This window comes from Rhinolophus sinicus, chromosome 14, assembly GCF_057876585.1.
Source record: "Rhinolophus sinicus isolate RSI-liver-muscle chromosome 14, RSI-T2T, whole genome shotgun sequence".
NCBI classification, from domain to species: domain Eukaryota; kingdom Metazoa; phylum Chordata; class Mammalia; order Chiroptera; family Rhinolophidae; genus Rhinolophus; species Rhinolophus sinicus.
The window spans coordinates 122,828,459-122,845,516 of NC_142514.1; the positions used below are offsets into that span (position 1 = coordinate 122,828,459).

Sequence of the window (17,058 nt, forward strand, 5' to 3'; positions counted from 1 at the left end):
TGAATGAATGGCCACATAGAAAGCAAGGACCAGACCTGTTCAAACTGAAAATAAGAAAAAGAAAGAAAAAGGAGAGGGTGATTCCACAAGGTCAGGAGTTGAGAAGGAGGTGATATTATTAGGTGTTCTGCATTAAATCAGCCCACAAATCTCTGTCCATCCTGCCATGTAATTATTGGGCAGCGAAGGCACTTTATGACATTCCCCAAAAGGAGGGGTGGGTGAGGGGTGTCTGTGAAAACCAGTCAGCTGAGGACCGGAAGCCAGGGCTTTGTTAACAGAAATCTTGTAGGTGAGAAAATATTATGAAATAGTGATATAAGTGAATTTTACATGCATGGGAATTTCTGACTTTTTGTTTATAGTCAAAGTATTATATAAACACCTCTATTATGTTTACAAGTTGATGTAGAAATGATCTAATTTTCCCCCATCTTTGACTTCCTATAATATATTATAATACACGCTATTTATTAAATATGGTGTTATTTGATTATTTAAGTGTGTTACGTCACATATTTTCAAGAAATAGTAAAGTTATATGAAAATACAAGTAACTAAGACACCCTTTTGGAAAATGTCATGAAGTGACTTCACTGCCCAATAATTACATGGGACAGATAATTTGGGGGCTGATTTTAATGCAGAACACCAAATAACATTGCCTCTTTCTAATATAAGTAAACAAGTTCACTCATATAAAAGAAGTTTCCTTCTCCCCTCCTGGTTGCTTTGCCAGCACCACAGAACTGGAATGAATACATAAGAGAGGGATACCCTTGCCCAACCCCAGGGGAGCAGGACTGTGGGGGTGAAGTGCATTTCTGAAGAGGTCTCCCCATGGGGCTTTCCTACCTTCTTACTGCCCCACCTCCTCATGCCTATCCAGGGCTCTCTCCTCTCTAAGGGGCATACCCTATGCCCCTCCCCTAGGAGTTCCTTCCTGCTTGGAAAACATTTTTTTTATTTATTAACAGGGAGGGGCATGCATCAGAAGGCAGCTTACATTAGCCTCAACATCACGGACTATCTTTGTTTCCCATGCACACCATCTTCCTTTTCCTAGACTTCCAAGCCTCCTGCATTAGTAGTTTAGAGTCTAAACATTAAACCCACTGACCCTAATCCTGACCTTCCAGTTTCTTTTGGTGAATCCTACAATTTAACTTGCATTCTAACCATGCTGCTACACCATTCTGTTTAAGGTTCCCAGTGACCTTCTTCTTCCTAAATGCCGTGACCTACCTTTTCCCATTCCTTATTCTCCTTGACTCCTGTCATATTGGAGTCTGGGCCCCACAATATCTGGGGTATGGGAAGACAGAGGCAGAGCTGTAAAGTTTTGGGTGCCTTGGGCTCCTCCTCTGGTCCACACCTCCACTGTCTCTGGCTGTAGAGACCCTGCCTACTCCCATCAAACACACTTTCACCTCAGGGGTTGGCACCAGCTGTTTCTTCTGTCTGGAATGCTGTTCCTTTGGATTCTGCATAGTTATCCCTCTCACCTTCCTTAGGTTTTTACCATCTCCACCTTCTGTGGCAATGCTCTGTATTTACCATCACTCACCTCCTGGGCTGCAGTTTCCTGCTCTAATCCAATCCCATGGCATTCCATCCTTTGGGAAATGCTCCCTATTTCCCTTGTGCTGAGAGTTCCCCTTCTATTTTTGAGACCAACTGTACATATGTTTTATTAACCTAAAAAAGTATCTCTTCTCTCATTTCTATGAATTAGCATAGAAAGGAGAATTTGCCCTCTTGAGAATAGAGAAAAACTGGAAGGAAGTGAGGGGTGTAACTATGCAGATATTTAAAGGAAGAGTATTCCAATCAGAAGAAATAGCTGGTGCAAAGGCCCTGACGTGGAAGTGAGCCTGGCAAGAATAGGCAAGAACCCAAGATGGCTGGGTCTTGGCTGGAGCAGAGTCCTAAAGGGATAAAATAGTAGAAGATGAGCTCAAAGAAGGAAGGGAACAGTGGGATAGAAGAAGGTCTGTGTGATTTGGAATTTGTATGAACTTTACTCTGAGGAAGACTGGAAGGCATTAGAGAATTTTGAGCTGAGTAGTAAGATAATCTAACTTAATATTTTAAGATAATAAATCTGACAGCCATGTTGAAAACAGACTCAAGGGAGAAGAATGAGGATGTTAGTGCAGAAATCTACGTTGGAGCTGTTGCTGGCTCAGACCATGGTGGTAGCAACGGCAGTGGGGGAAATGGTTAGATTGTGGATGTACTTTGATGCGAGAGCCAACAGGATGTCCTGACTGGTGGTATAGAGAGTGAGAGAGAAAGACAGGAATCCAGAATGACTCCAAGGTCATTGGTCTGAAAGCTGAAAGATAACATTTCCATCAAAGATGTGGGATGGCTGTGAGTAGAACAGGTTTGCGGAAGGTAAGCAGGAGTTCTGTCTCTCATATGCTGAGTTGAAGCTATCAACTGGGAAAGTCTGGAGTTCAAGAGAGAGTTCTGGAATGAAAGCATGTGTTTGGAAAGACACATAAAGACACGAGACTGGGTGGAATCACCAAGGCCGTGAGTTCAGTTACAGGGAAAGGAGCAAGGAATGGGCCCTCAGCACTCCTATGTTAAGAGGTCTAAGAGAAGGAGAATCTAAACAAGGAGACTGAGAAGGAGCAGTCAGTGAAGTAAGAGAAAACTGAGCTAATGTAGTTTGTACATATGTCGCATTTTAATTCAACACATTATGTAGCAATCTGGATTGAAAAATCAGAGCTAAATTGGAGATTATTCTTTACTTTGAGGAAAATAATGTGATGCAATGGATAAACTATAAGCCTAGCATATTATATAAATACTTTTAAAATTACATGCTTCACACCTCACCCTGCAACCCAGCACAGTTCCAGGCAGTCTGTATATAAAGCTACCTTGGGTCTTTCTAGTTGTCGCTGAAAGAAAGTTACTATATTGTTTTTTTAAATGAATGTAAATCAATTAGGTTTGTTAGCAGGGTTGGGGGAATAGAGACTTCTTGAAAGGTATGACTATCCTAAGACTTGGCACCTTCTGTAACTCAAACGAAAAAGGAATTGCCAAGGGAGAAATCAGAGTGGCTATGTGCAGGCTCTACTTTTCTTTTTTTAAATAATAAATTTTATTTTTAAAACGGTTTCATGTTCACAGCAAAACTGAGCAGAAAGTACAGAGTTCCCATATGACCTTCTGTGTAGGTTGTATCTTTCCCCCCAATCTTACTCTGTGCCACAGGCAAGTTACTTAATTCATGCTTCCATTTAACCAGCTGTAAATTGAGGGTAAGATGAGTTATATTAAGGCTTTGAGTTTCTTTCAGGAAGGTGTTCTGTAATGTCAAAATCGTATTAGGAACCTTAAGAAGAAGGTGGCTTCCTTCTCTTGATTTCTGGGAGCCAGCTGCAAAGGACTAGGATTTAATGAGTTACCAAGACAGACTGTTATTTAAAAAACAATGAGATCAGTGCTTCCACATCAATAAATATGTGTGATTGCCACAGGGGAGATGTGCCTGCCTGTCTTCACCAGTTCATAAAGATGGCTGTCTAGGCACCAGGCTGGAGTGTCCGTCTCCCCACAAGGCAGCCAGGTCTCCTGATTTGTGACACAGCTGTCAGAGCTCCCAAGACTGTCTCCTGGCTCCTTGACCTTGGGGCAGGTAGGCTGGGCTGGAGCCCTTCCACCAGCTCCTGGGCTCTTTCTAGGGCCCATGAATCTCTTGAGGGGCAGTGAGGTAATGGCTAGAACAGCACACCAGGCTTCCTGACACCCCCAGGCAACAGTGCTATTCTGTACACATAGGGTAGCCAGCTCACTCTGTTAGAAAGCACTTCGTCCTGTTGACGGATGATTGTCAAGCAGGATGAATTCAGTTCCTTGCCTCACACTTTCCACAGCTTCTCCTGCCAAGCTCTTGGGACTTTGAGAGAAGAAGGAAGTTAACTGAGCTAATTACCTTCAAGAACTGTCCCCACATTGGCTGCTCAGGGAATTTCAAACCTCAAGACCACAAGCTGTCTAAGTCCTAGTGTGACTCTAATCAGATTCCTGAAAGGTGGCTACTGTAAGAGAAAGTAAGGCAAACAGAATCAACAAGCTAAGCTCTGGATCTGACAGGAAATCCAGCGTGCCAATGAAGATGTGGCTGGAGCTGAGGAAGCCATCTTGAAAGAAAAGTTTCGTTGTTTGCAAAGAGTTCCACACCCCGTTCTTCATCACGCTCATCATCATTATGGCAGAAACACAAGTTGCTATTTTTCTAACACCTGGTGCATAAAGATTTAAAAAAGATGTGGCTTTTGTTCTCAAGCAAATTATAGTGGGAATCATGGAAAGATCACAGACTTACTGCTCCGGGACGGAATTCTAACTTTGTCACTTAATTGGTTTTGACATTCTGGGCAAGTTATTTGACCACTCTGAGCCCTAGTTTTTTGTTGTTGTTTGTTGTTGTTGTTTTGTTTTGTTTTATGTACAAAACATAAAACAATACTAGGTGACCTGCAGGGTTATGACGAGATATATAAGGCTCAGGCTCAGGCATGCTCTCCTAAGTAGGTAAGTGGAAGACATATTCTTGCTGCACTTAGCACCCTGCTTGGCACATAGTAAACACTCAAAACATGGTAGGTACCTATACTGAATGCACTTAATGCTGTGCAGAGCACATAGTAGGCACACTGTAAATGTTAATGCTCCACACATACCTGCTTCTACAGAAATATAAAGCGTTACTTTAATCTTTTGCAAGGCATCTCATCTCACCTTGTTACTTGGGTTATAAGATTTATCTCTTGTTCTCCAGAGGCCATATAGTTCTGACGTAGGCACTGAAAATAAAACATATTGTTGGTGTCTGTGCAGACCACATGGAGCTTATATTGCCTAACTATATATACAGGCATGAGTCCCTCTGCATCACAGAGCTTCCTTTCCAGAGGTAAAGAGCTTGAAGCCTTGTCCTTCAACAAGGTCTTTCCTCCTGTTGTCTGAAAATTCTCCTCTGAAATCAGAGATTCTCTAGGTACAATGTCAAAGTTACCATCTCTAGTGAAGTGAGCAAAAATTATAGGTATTGTCAGTAGAAGAAATTAAATTAACCTGGCATCAGACATTACATAGTTTGATGTAGAACATTAGAATCACCTGACAACATCTTCTGCTTGGCTGCAGTCATACTCCAAGGTGTCATAGACCCTTGCTCTCTTGGTCGCTGCTCATAACTCCCAGAACATATCTGCTCTCCCATAGTAGGGGGTTAGAATCAGAATGGAGGGAGTAACGATCCCTGTCCCATGATTATCAATCTCATCTCTGTCCCTGTCGAGCAGACTTGTTTGTGTGTAAGTCTAAAATAGGTACTTTAGTCTGTATCATATTTTCCGACTATTATTCATGCCTGGAGTGACCTTTATAACCCAACATTTGACTTAATAACTAAACTCCTACTTATACCCTCTTGCCTGGGTTGGATATATCAAGACACCAATTCCTGTCACCTACTTCAACTCCAAGCTTTCCCTACCTCTCCATTTTGGCTTGATACCTCGTGATGGATCCTTTCACTGTCAGGCTGAACAATGCTGTTCTTATCTATCTATCCTCTTTTTGCACGGTGGACTACCCACCATAGTTCATCAGTCTCCTTTTCTCCAGGCCTCCCCTGTTCTGGGAGTCGCCTATACCGCACCACTAACTTATCTGATTTGTTTGTTTCATCCCTATTTCACTGTTTTATGTTTTATCTTCCCAATGAGATTAAAAGAAAGGACCATATCAGATTTTGTTCTTCTATGCGTTATATAAATAACTTGGTAAAGGACTAAGCAAATATGGAGTGTCTCTTTATTTTAATGCAAAAATGTTCTTTAAAATTGGCTCTTACCATGACTTATCCTAAGATGAAACAGTGTTGGTGTATTTGTTTTTGCATCCATCCCTGCACATGTTTGACCTCTTGGATGGAAACCACTAAATACCCAGGTGATAGTAATGAAAGGGGAGGTAAAGGTGTTTATTGAGCAGAGTACTGCAATTGAGTCTGGAAACAGAAGGGATTGACTATAGCAGACATTCAATCAAGGATTGGTGAACTAAATATTCCTGACCTTGGAAAAAAAAAACATGCCACTTTCCCTCTCTTCATTTAATTTCAGTCAGCTCAAAAACTTTTCTGTGTACCCACTGTGGTTAGGCAGGATTTCATCTACCAAAATTCTCGGGAACTCTCATTCCCTACTTGAAGCTGACTTTTAGATTCACACTGATGCTTATTTGTTAGTTAATTTTCTAGAATAATTGTATCCAGGGATCCAGAGAAAGAATAGGAGTTGGAAATTACAGTGGAAAAGATACCTTACTCTGTGCTCTACTCCTGACTTCAAACCTCAAATGTGCTCTGGAGAATTCGGAAGCCCAGTGAAGCTTGATTACTGACTCAAATAGCTGGGCACTGGTACCAAATCTCATCTCCTTATCCATTCTCTTCCTTTGTTTTACAAAAAGAAGCCTGAGTTTATTCCAGGTAAAAATATGCCTAACTAAATGTCTATATTTATCCTTTCTTGCAGCTAAGGGTGACCAGTGTGATAGAAGTGAACATTATGAAGTGGGATTCCCTAGAAAGTGCCTTAAAAGGGGAAAGACAGTGGGCAGGAACTTTAAGTTTGCTATTCCTCCCTCCTTTCTACTTTTGGACTAACCTTTCAGTAGCCATCGTGGAACATGAGTAGAACATGAAAAGGGAATATACACATTGAGGAGGGTGGAGCAAAATTATAGATGCGTGGCCCTGGGTATTGTGGTGCTCCCATTTCTCCCTGGATGGCTGTCTTGCATCTCCTTAGCATAAGAAATAAACCTGTTTCCTTTAAGCCATTGTATTGGACTTTCCATTATAAGCAGCCAGATCTGCTCTTGCTATAAACAGTATTTCCACCCTCATCCACTCTAACCCTATTCATTATCTCCCCTCCTCTTATTTTACTATTTAATAATCATTTGGGTTAAATATCTTTTTCTTAACTAGAAAGAAAACCAAGGGATTAATGTTTGTCAGTCATTCATAAATCAATATAAATTACACAGTAAACTAAGTATACCCCCGGGACACATAAGCCAGTGGGGACATAGATATGTTCAGGGGGTGGAGGAAGAGAGAAACTTTGAAACACGGATCAACTAGCGAGGACAGGTAGGACTTTGAACCGTAAAAAGCATCATCAGTTCCTTAGAAGACAAAGGAGAGGATGACTCAGGGCACAGGATAGGGGGCCTCAAAGAGATGGAAGGGGCCTCAAAATCAACCTTCCCTCCGTTGATATTTTGTTTCAAGTCCTGGTAGGGGCTACGTGGATGTCACCAAAATCATTCCAAGTGCTGCCCTCAAAAGTGTAGTTCCTCCTTTATCATTTTCAGATGTGTAATAGCTATTTTTGAAATTATTTTCAATTGGTAAAAAGCTCTATACCCCGTGACTGAGGAAATGAGACCTTATCATAGAAGGAATCATAGTGGTTAATATGTTACATAGAAGGTTGAATGGGGCATCAGCACTTAAAGGCCAAAAGCTTGAGATCGAACTGCATATGGGCAAAGCAATTCCTTTATTCATTTATTCATCGAGCATTTTTAGAGCACCTACCCTGTTCCTGGCAATGTGCTCAGCCTAAGGCACAAACAAATAAAGCCCAGTCCCAGCTTTAAGGAATGCAGTCTGAAAGGAGGGGTGGGGGGCGAAGAAACCAGAAATAAAATGAATAATTGCAAAGTCCTCTCCACCACCTTGCTCTTGGACAGACTTATTGACATCCTTTAAACATCCTGTTCAACACTCCAAAGCAAGGCAGACCCTTTAACAAGGGCGTCCAGGAAGGTAAGCAGTCCATTTATGCTTAACAGTTAAGGACACAGCAGTCAGAGAGATCTGGCTTCAAGTCCCAGTTCTGTCCCTTGCTGGTTGTGTGATCTTGGGCAAATCAGCACTTCTTGCAACCTATTTTCTCATCTGTAATAATACGTAGGTTCTTGTGAGGTGTAAATGAAAGAATGTACATAAAAAGATGAGTATATGGACTGACCCACAGAAGAACCTCAGAATGGTTAGTTACTGTTGTTCTGTGTTCCTCAGCTCTAATGAGCTGGGCCTTTAAGAAACCTGCCCATAGCCTTTGAGAAAGCGGAAGCCACCTGCATCTAGCAGGTAGTTCGCAGGCAGTGGGTTAAGGGAACAATGGTGGGGGATAGTGAGAAAACCCGGGCAGGGCACACTGATCTAGGATCTGAGAAATGCAGCACAGCTAGGGGCATCGGGATCTCCAGGAGTGAAGACTGACAAGTGGCCTCAGGAGGCCTGGAGAACATTTATTCTGTGCCAATGTGGGTCACCTGAAGATAAGGAGCTGAGATTCAATAATGGTCAACACATGCTGGCAATATAAAGGTGAAGAGGACTCTGTCCATGTTCAACAGCTCCTGGTCCACTGGGGAAGACGAACACATGTACAGACTGATTACACAGAGTGGCGAGCATAGTGATAGAATAAGAACATGCAGGGGGTTTTCAGCCAGTTTGCCTGACTTTTTTCTATGCCTGTAAAATGGAACAAGGATGATACTACTTACCTTAGAGGGTTGTTGTGAGAATTAAGTAAGAGAAGAATGCATACAAACATAGGTGTATATGCAGATATATTATGTGTATTATCTATAATATATATTCATATATATATAATACACTCACACATATAAACAATTTGTAAATTATGTAGTGCTATAAAAACATTAATTTATTTCATAATTAATCATTCATATCTACACGTGTAGCCTTTCTGTGGAAAACTATGGTCTTACATTTCTCTTTATCAGTGAATAATGCTGAGAACAAGGCTAACCACAAAGTGATACATATTTGTTAAAATATATATAATCAAAGTCCAGACTACAAGTCATAAAAACGCCCTCTCATTTCTGTCAATCCCATTTTCCACTGCTCTTGGCTTTAGAGAGCTACTCTTTGGGGGGGTGGGGGGGAGGGGAATTACCAGGCCGACCGGGTGGCTCAGGTGGTTAGAGCTCCATGCTCCTAACTCCGAAGGTTGCCAGTTCAATTCCCACATGGGCCAGTGGGCGCTCAACCACAGGGTTGCCGGTTCGACTCCCGCAAGCGATGGTGGGCTGCGCCCCCTGCAACTAGTAACGGCAACTGGACCTGTAGCTGAGCTGCGCCTTCCGCAACTAAGATTGAAAGGACAACAACTTGACTTGGAAAAAAGTCCTGGAAGTACTCACTGTTCCCCAATAAAGTCCTGTTCCTCTTCCCCAATAAAATCCTTAAAAAAAAAAAAAAATTACCCAGCAAACCTAGTTTCCATTTGCATAGATGGGTATCTTTCCCACTGGCTTCAGCAAAAGCAGCAAGTTAATTCAAAGGCAGAATTTGCCCTGAGATGGTTGCAGTGGGCCAAACTCTCTGCTCCCAAGATGAGCTGTGACCAGAAGATTACCTGGGAATCAATGATGGGCTGTGAGAAATGGACTACTAGGCCCAGTCTAATAAATACACTGCACTCCTACTCACTTGTATCCTGAAAAAAACAGCCATTTGAATGTAATATTTTCCCCCTTGAATTGCTTGTCTGAGGAATCAGAAAATATACATACATAAAGAACAATCCATATGACTGGCTCAGGTTTCTGGAAATACATTAGAAGAATTCCACAAAAATAAGCTCTGTTCTCTATACAGTCTGTATTTAAACGTAAAATTTTTATAATAAGCTTATGTTGACCACAGAGTTAACAGTTCTATGGGAAAAAAATGCTCTCACTTAGAACTAATCATTATAATTATATTAAAATCAAATTTGATTATCTGCTCCCAGATTTTTCAAGTTGTGGACTATGAGATTGTTTCATGTCCTGTTTTTCATTTGTAGCTCTGTGGCTACTTTCCTTAATTGTTTAAGTCAAAGCTCTTTCGACCCATTTAAGTTACCACAAGTGATGGGAGGTTTTTTGTTCTTTTTGTTATAGAAATACATCTGCATGGGCCCCCAAGAACAGGTGACAACTTAGTCTCAAGATGAATAGGTACAGCTATTCAGTTGGGCCTCATGGGAACAGGAACAGAGAAATCATCATTACCCTCGCAAGCTTTAGATACTGACTATTCTTTCCACCTCTCTCCAGTGCTATCTTTATTCTCTCATGCTTCAATGTACTCATCATCTATAATTTATGGCATCTCACCCAGTTTCAAACATCCCTACCAAGTGCCTTGTTCTTCTGAGAGAATTTGATCAAATGGGCTCATCTTTTATCCCATGGGACACTACATAGGTTATAGATTGGAGGCCTTTAGGTCAGATGCTCATCCCTGAAAACAGCGATACATGGCTGTTAAAATATGGCAAGCAAACTGAGTTGCATGGTCCAAATATGGCTATCCTTTACAGAAAGGACTGTTTAGGCTCTTCAGAAAGTGCCCAGTGGGACTGAGACCCACATGCCCAAAGTGGTAAAGAGCTCATTAATCATGCTGTATTGGTTTCTCACTTTTCTGTTTTATTTTCCCCATTTCCTCATGTAGGCTTCCTGGGATCACCTCCCGAACAAATAGTCAGCAATCGAGTCTTTCTCTAAGAATGTGCTTTTGGAGGAACCCAAACTAAGACTTTTTAAAAAACTTGTACGTATGAGACACAATCCACTTGTCATCCATTAACTGGTCTTCAGATTCATCTTGAGAGCTTTACAAAAAAGTACATAACCCTGACTTCCAGCGTGAAGCTGAGCCTTGGATGCTGCTAAGCCCAGAGATCTCCATTCATAAAAGCATTCAAGGGAATTCTAACAGTAAGACAGCTGAGGAAGTACAACAATACGCAATCATAAACTTCCAAAGGTGGTTTTCAATTACTTCTGTTGTTCTATATCTGCAAACTAGCTTTCCTTTGCAGATGGCATGGACTAGAAACTCCTTTTTGATCAAAAGAAAAGTGTTACTTGGTGGTGGTAGTAATGGGGGTTGGTTGGTAATCCTGAATGTTTTCCTTCCTTTCTTAGCAATTCATTGGTTGCCTAGAAATAAATGATAAGAAATTAAAATGTGTTATTTAGAAAGAAATTTACAAGAAAACCTTGGACATTCATCTTATTCAAGGCTCTTCTAAAACCATATCTTACTTACATTTCAAGATACAATTCAAATGTCATCGTCTACCATAACTACCCCTATGAGTCAAAATTAGATTCTCCCGTCTTGATTCTCCCAGAGCCCTCTGCTTGGACATTTACTTAGAGCACTGCATTGAAACATTGTGTAGCTACGTGTTAGAGTCAGTAAGACTTATCTGCATGATTATGAGCTATTTGAGGACATTGTTCTTGCTATTTTAAAATTTATCTTGGAAACTCTGGTTCTTGGCATATAGCAGATGGCCAATAAATATTAAACGTGATCTTTTAAAATTATAAATCCAGTCTAACCGATCCTTTAGACTTATGCCCTTTGTATAGATTTCTACTGCATTGGGGATTACATATAAACTTCTTTTTATTTAAGATGTAGAAAACGGGACAGTCACTCCTGCACTTACAAGAAAAAACTGGATAATAGACAGAATCAGAACCCATCAAACTGCTGAAGTCCCAAAGCAACCAACTAACCTGAAATCTAAGAAAAGACAGGTGCCTCCAAGGAGAGATGGAATTTAAGTTCTTGCTTACCTAGAGTAGATGCTGAATACCACATAAGTTAGGAAGAAAAAACTGGTAGTTTGAAATTGTTAACAGGTTGTGAAAGGCCAAGTATGGGCTAGCTTTAGATTATAGAACCCCTAGTAGCTGCAGATACAATAGCAAGTTTTTCCCCATAGACCTCACGAGTGTGCACAGGAGAGATGGGGGTCAAGGCAAGAGACAAGAGGAAAGCTCCCTTGTGGTAAAAGTTTGGGGCAGGGAAACAGCTACTATAAAAAAAAGCAGACTGTTTTTTCCCTAACTCCTCTTTGAAACAAAAGCCTTAAACTTTCTCCGAAAGTCTCTTGAAGAAAGAAAGGATTTTCCCAGACCTAAAAACTGGTGGGGGCCAGGGAGCTTTCAGGCTATACCTGTAAACCCTCCTAAAAAGTCTTGGAAATGTGTAAGGGTGGGCATCTCTAGAAAGAACTGGAAGACCTATGTGAACAGGTGGGGGAGGTGCAGAGCTATTGAAAGATAGGAAACATTATTGTAAATGTTAATGCTTTTTCTCACCCACCAGCTGGTGAAGCTGGATAGATGTCAGTTATACTCCTGATTGATTGAGCTGTGATCCTATCATTGTGGCCACAGTACCATTCCATCTGGCATTTAGACTCTGTGATTGGGATTCTTTGGGAAGATGGCCAAAACGATCATATCTAGCACACTGCAGTCTGCTTCAGCAGCCGCGTGTAAACCCAGTCCACAGCCCAAAATATACTAATCCAGACAAAATAAATTTTATCTGGGGTTTGATTTAGAAGAGATAATATCAAAGATGGGAACATTTTACATGAATGAGTGAACATAATCAGTGTGCTAAATTGTAAAAGTTCAATTTACGTTATTTAATAGGAGACTATTTAGAGTTATGGAAATTCCATAAGGAATCATATCTCATAATTATCATACAAATATATAAAACCAAATTACAGTTCATGCTGATAAATGCTGGGTTAGGTAAAGACACTCCGAGGTCATAAAATTTAGCAATGTGTAACATTTGCCAAGGCGACGATGAGACAGTGGACTTCTTTTGTTGCTTTTGAAAAAGAACTTTTACAGACCATGTCACCAAACGAGCAATTTATAAGAAGGAACACATCATTAAACTGTGCTCTCAGGTAATTTATATGCCACACTGTTCCTTGCTCATAACCCAGGCTTTTCTTAGTGAATCATAACATTGTCTTAATTATTACTACCACTCTCTGGTAATTGGTTTCCTTCCCTCTCATCCAGGAATAGGTTTTAAACCAAACCTTTGAACTCTTTTGCAAAGCACATACCATAGATGTCATGTGAATTGTCATCTTAGAAGCAAATTAACTCACATTTTCCCTTACAGTGTTCTCAGGTAATAAGAGTCCCAGGTGCCAGGAACAACAATGAAAAAAATGACTTCTTCCGTAACTACCACAAACTCTTTAATTGCTCAGTAACGCACAGCTTTTTGTTCTGAATTTTGTAAGGAGGTAATTCAAAGCTTAACATTTCTGGAGCCTTTGAAAATACAGAGTCTCTTATGAATATGATCTATCCTGGAATTCTTTTCTTAGACAAATAGGCAGCAACCAGTTGATGCCAGCCTGACTTCATGCTGAGTTCACTTTACGGCGGTGGAGGGCAAGATTGATCTTTCTGGCCTGTCTTCAAAACAGATGCTGGCTGTAGTTATTCACACAACTGTGAATGAGGTTATTTCTATGGAAATCTAGACTTTTTCTTAAAAGAGTCTTGGGTGTAGCCAGGGTATCATGTAATTGGCCTGCCTGAATTATGCACTTTTCAACCAATTGTTTTGATATCATATAAATCCAGTCAGAGAGGTAAATGAATAAATTTTGAAGTAGCTAGTCCTTCCTGAAAACTGTGAGGTGATCTTAGACCATGGACTCATGTTCCTTTGACATTAAATGGATATATTGGAAAAGTACCTGGGTAGAGAAGGTGAGTATAGTGCGGGGCAATACTTCCCAGACCTTAATACATATACAAATAGCCTGGGGATCTTATTAAAATGCAGATTCTGACTCACGGGGCTTGGGGTGGGACCTGGGCTGCTTTATTTCAAACACATTCCCAGGTAGGGCCGATGCCGCCAGTCTAAAACCCTAGACGTGGGCCCAGTTATCAACGTCTCAGCTAGAATCAAACGTGATTATGAAACAGGTGAGAAACACCGGCGAGTGGCTTGGAGCACAGCTTTATAGTTGGAAAGACCTGGGTTTCAATCTCACCTCATCTACTCAACAACCAAGTGACTGAATTCACTGCACCCCTTGGAGCCCCGTCTGTAACCCAGGGATAACCGTGCCCACCTTAGAGGGCTGGTGTTGTACACAGAAATGTATAAACGACATATTGTATTCCAAGTGCACAACTCAGAGCTTGGCATAGAGCAAGGGCTCAATACATGACTTGCGAGTATCATCCTGTGTCTAAACATGGTTATGATGGACAAGAGGTGACTTGGGGTCCTTGTCCACGCTGTCTACCTGAGCTGACACCTCACCTCCAAACTAATGACTGCTCATCTCATTTTTCCTTTTAGTTCGGTGATATGAATGTTGAACACTGCTTTTCCGAATTTCCAGATGGTAAAAAGTGCGTGCAGTCATAAAATAAATGAGCTTCAGGGGTATATTATATTGCTCTATCATATATATGCTCCCATACATAATTCTTTTTAATTATGACTTGCACTGATTTCTAAATACTATTCTGTGGCTATCTCCAGGCCCAAAAAAGTGATAAAATAATTTCAAGCCTCACCCAGCTGTAGTTTCACATATGTAGCTGAACACGTGGGCCTCATTCCTGCTCCCAGAAGTGGCTGCTCCCTCTACTCTGTGTACTATGGTCACTTCTGCTGCTTTTCCAAGCTGGCAGTACCCCAGTAGGCCAACCACTGCTGGTCCTCCATGTCTGGTGGGCCCCAGAGCTCCCCTCGCCCCACTACCAACTCTGAGCTCTTCAGGTGCCCACAGACCTGTCTTGTGGGGGAGTTTGAGGGGGAACTCAGCGGAGAGAGAATGACTTCAATCTCCTTGTGAGGCATTTTGTTTAAGGTGAGCCCGAGTGGCATGCTCATCTCCAAATGAGTTACAGAATTTAGTAAAAACTGTTTTTGTCCATTTACAGGCTCTTTGTTGTAGGATTCAGACAATGACTAGGAAAACAGAACAAAACAAAACTGTGATTAACATTTACTGTATCACCCTTCCCCTCTGGTAATGAGCTCAGTGTGTGTGGTGAAGGTGGGGGAGGGCGTCCCCCAGCCCCTCAAACCCCTCACCAGATGTGTCTCAGCTCCTGGCTGCTGGTGTCCAGTCCCATCCCAGACATGCTCTGTTGTTCCTGATCCCAGTGGCACAAAGCTTGCTTTCTTTCCCAGGAGGCTCCCACAGAGCCATGCAAAGAGATGGCTGATGGTCAGTCTCACAGACTTTTCTGAATATCCTTTCACTCGGGTCATACTTTGGTTCATTCTTCTAGTCTGAACATTGAAGTTCTAAGAACCTCTGAAGAGGAAAATTAGGGGAAAGAAAAGAAAGGAAAATAACATGTATTAATTACATAATATCTTTTTACTTAATAGGCACATGGTTAGTTTCTTTACATATAAATTCTATCTACAACAATCTAATGAAAGAGTTTGCTTTTCTATTCCTATTTAATAGATAAAGAAACTAAAGCTTATAAATATCAAGTAACTTGACCAAAGTTACCAGGTTAGTAAGTATCAGCCCGAGTTTGGCCTCAAAGAACATGCTGTTTCTACTACACCACAAAGACCTATATATTAAGAACAGAAGTGCCCACAGAAAGAAAGTCTATTAATGTGTTGAATGTTAATGAACATTAGTCAGTTTGATAGACATTAGCTCTGACATGTTTGCCAGGAATATGACCCTCTTTTTTGCAGAGTCTTGCTATTTATAGGCATTAAAAAGTGCTTCATTGGGTTCTGGCCACACAATGTATTAATCACATTTGGGTACAGTATTACTAGTTACTAAATTCTCATGTTATAATGCCCTATTTGCATGATGACACACAAGTGGTGAAATAATGAAGCCATTTAAACTATTGCTTACCCTTGTGACAGTGAAAAGATTTAACAGGTCTAAATTTTTACAGAATTAACTTTTTAAAAATCTAAATTGATTAAAGGAACTGATTGATTTAGGCTTTGAAATGTCAAGAAACCAAGCTCTCCTCAGTTCTCGTGAAGCACAGAACAAAGATTAATATCTATATCAGTGGTCCTGAACCCTCAGAAAAAAATCAAGGATCTCTTAAAATTTGATTTAAAAACTCAAAATAATACAAGTACATGGTGTGTTTTGTTTTGTTTTTTAAATGGTTTAGAGAAGATTATAATGACAACCAGTAGTCTCCCATCTCACTCTTTAGCGTTAAAGTGCATTTGGTTTTAAATCTAAGAAACAATTAAAATTGGCTTAAATATTTAAGAAATATTTTATCTCACATACTGAAGTCCATGCACAGAGCAGGCTCCAGATGTGTGTCTCAGAATTGGGACCCCACTACTCAGGAATTCTCAGTGTGTAGCTTTGTTCTCTCATAGTAACAAGATAGCTACAAGCTCCACCTGTTTAGAGCAGGGAACTAAAAGATTGTCTCCTTAATTAAGAAACAGATGTTCTTTTCTTCAGTTCGATGAGACCCCTCTTCCCTACCATGACTAAAAGTAGCCAATTCAGGCACTGTTTGTCCAGATCAATAAGTCTACTTTATCAGATCCAATGCCCTTTTGAAAACAATGTTTTCATGATGCCCTCTTTCCTAGCCTGATAACATGTGATGAATATCATAACCCCTTGACACACAATTTCAGAAAGTACTTATATTAACAAAGTTTCTAAGACAAGCTCAATTATGTGTAGATTTTTGGGTAAAAGCTGAATAAGACACTCTCCATCCCAAACCCAAATCCATCATATGTATAAGCTTGTGATGCGACTATCCTGTTTGCTTCAGCTTTTACTCTGATTTCTGTCTGCATTAACCAGTGCTGGGAAGTTCTGTGCTGCCATAAACACTCACTGTTGCTGCCCGAGCCTGAGGGGAGGGACTATCCTTTTGGAAGGAGGATCTTGAAGCCCGAATCCTCTTCTGTATGACTCATCAGTACTGATTCTTACAGGTTTAAACTCAGGCCATTGTCATAATTCATGAAACTGCTCTTCCTGGGATCTCAATTCCAGGGAAGGAAATATAAACAAACAGTTGAAGATACAAAGTTCAACATCATCTCCTTTAGGAAAGTACTCCTCAGAATGGATC

General features: G+C 40.8%; 1 long non-coding RNA gene across 3 annotated transcripts in view; it reads right to left on the reverse strand.

The window, feature by feature from the left end:
- Window positions 1-8,820: 8,820 nt before the first annotated feature.
- The window catches only part of LOC141572200 (uncharacterized), a 37,057-nt gene continuing 28,819 nt past the window's right edge, over window positions 8,821-17,058 (reverse strand). For 2 of the 3 annotated variants that reach the window (XR_012497425.2, XR_012497424.2), the window contains one exon: window positions 12,464-15,269. This is a non-coding gene — a long non-coding RNA (uncharacterized LOC141572200). Of the gene's footprint in view, window positions 11,083-12,463; window positions 15,270-17,058 lie in introns of those variants that run through there. The other variant, XR_016018722.1, reaches the window with a different exon arrangement.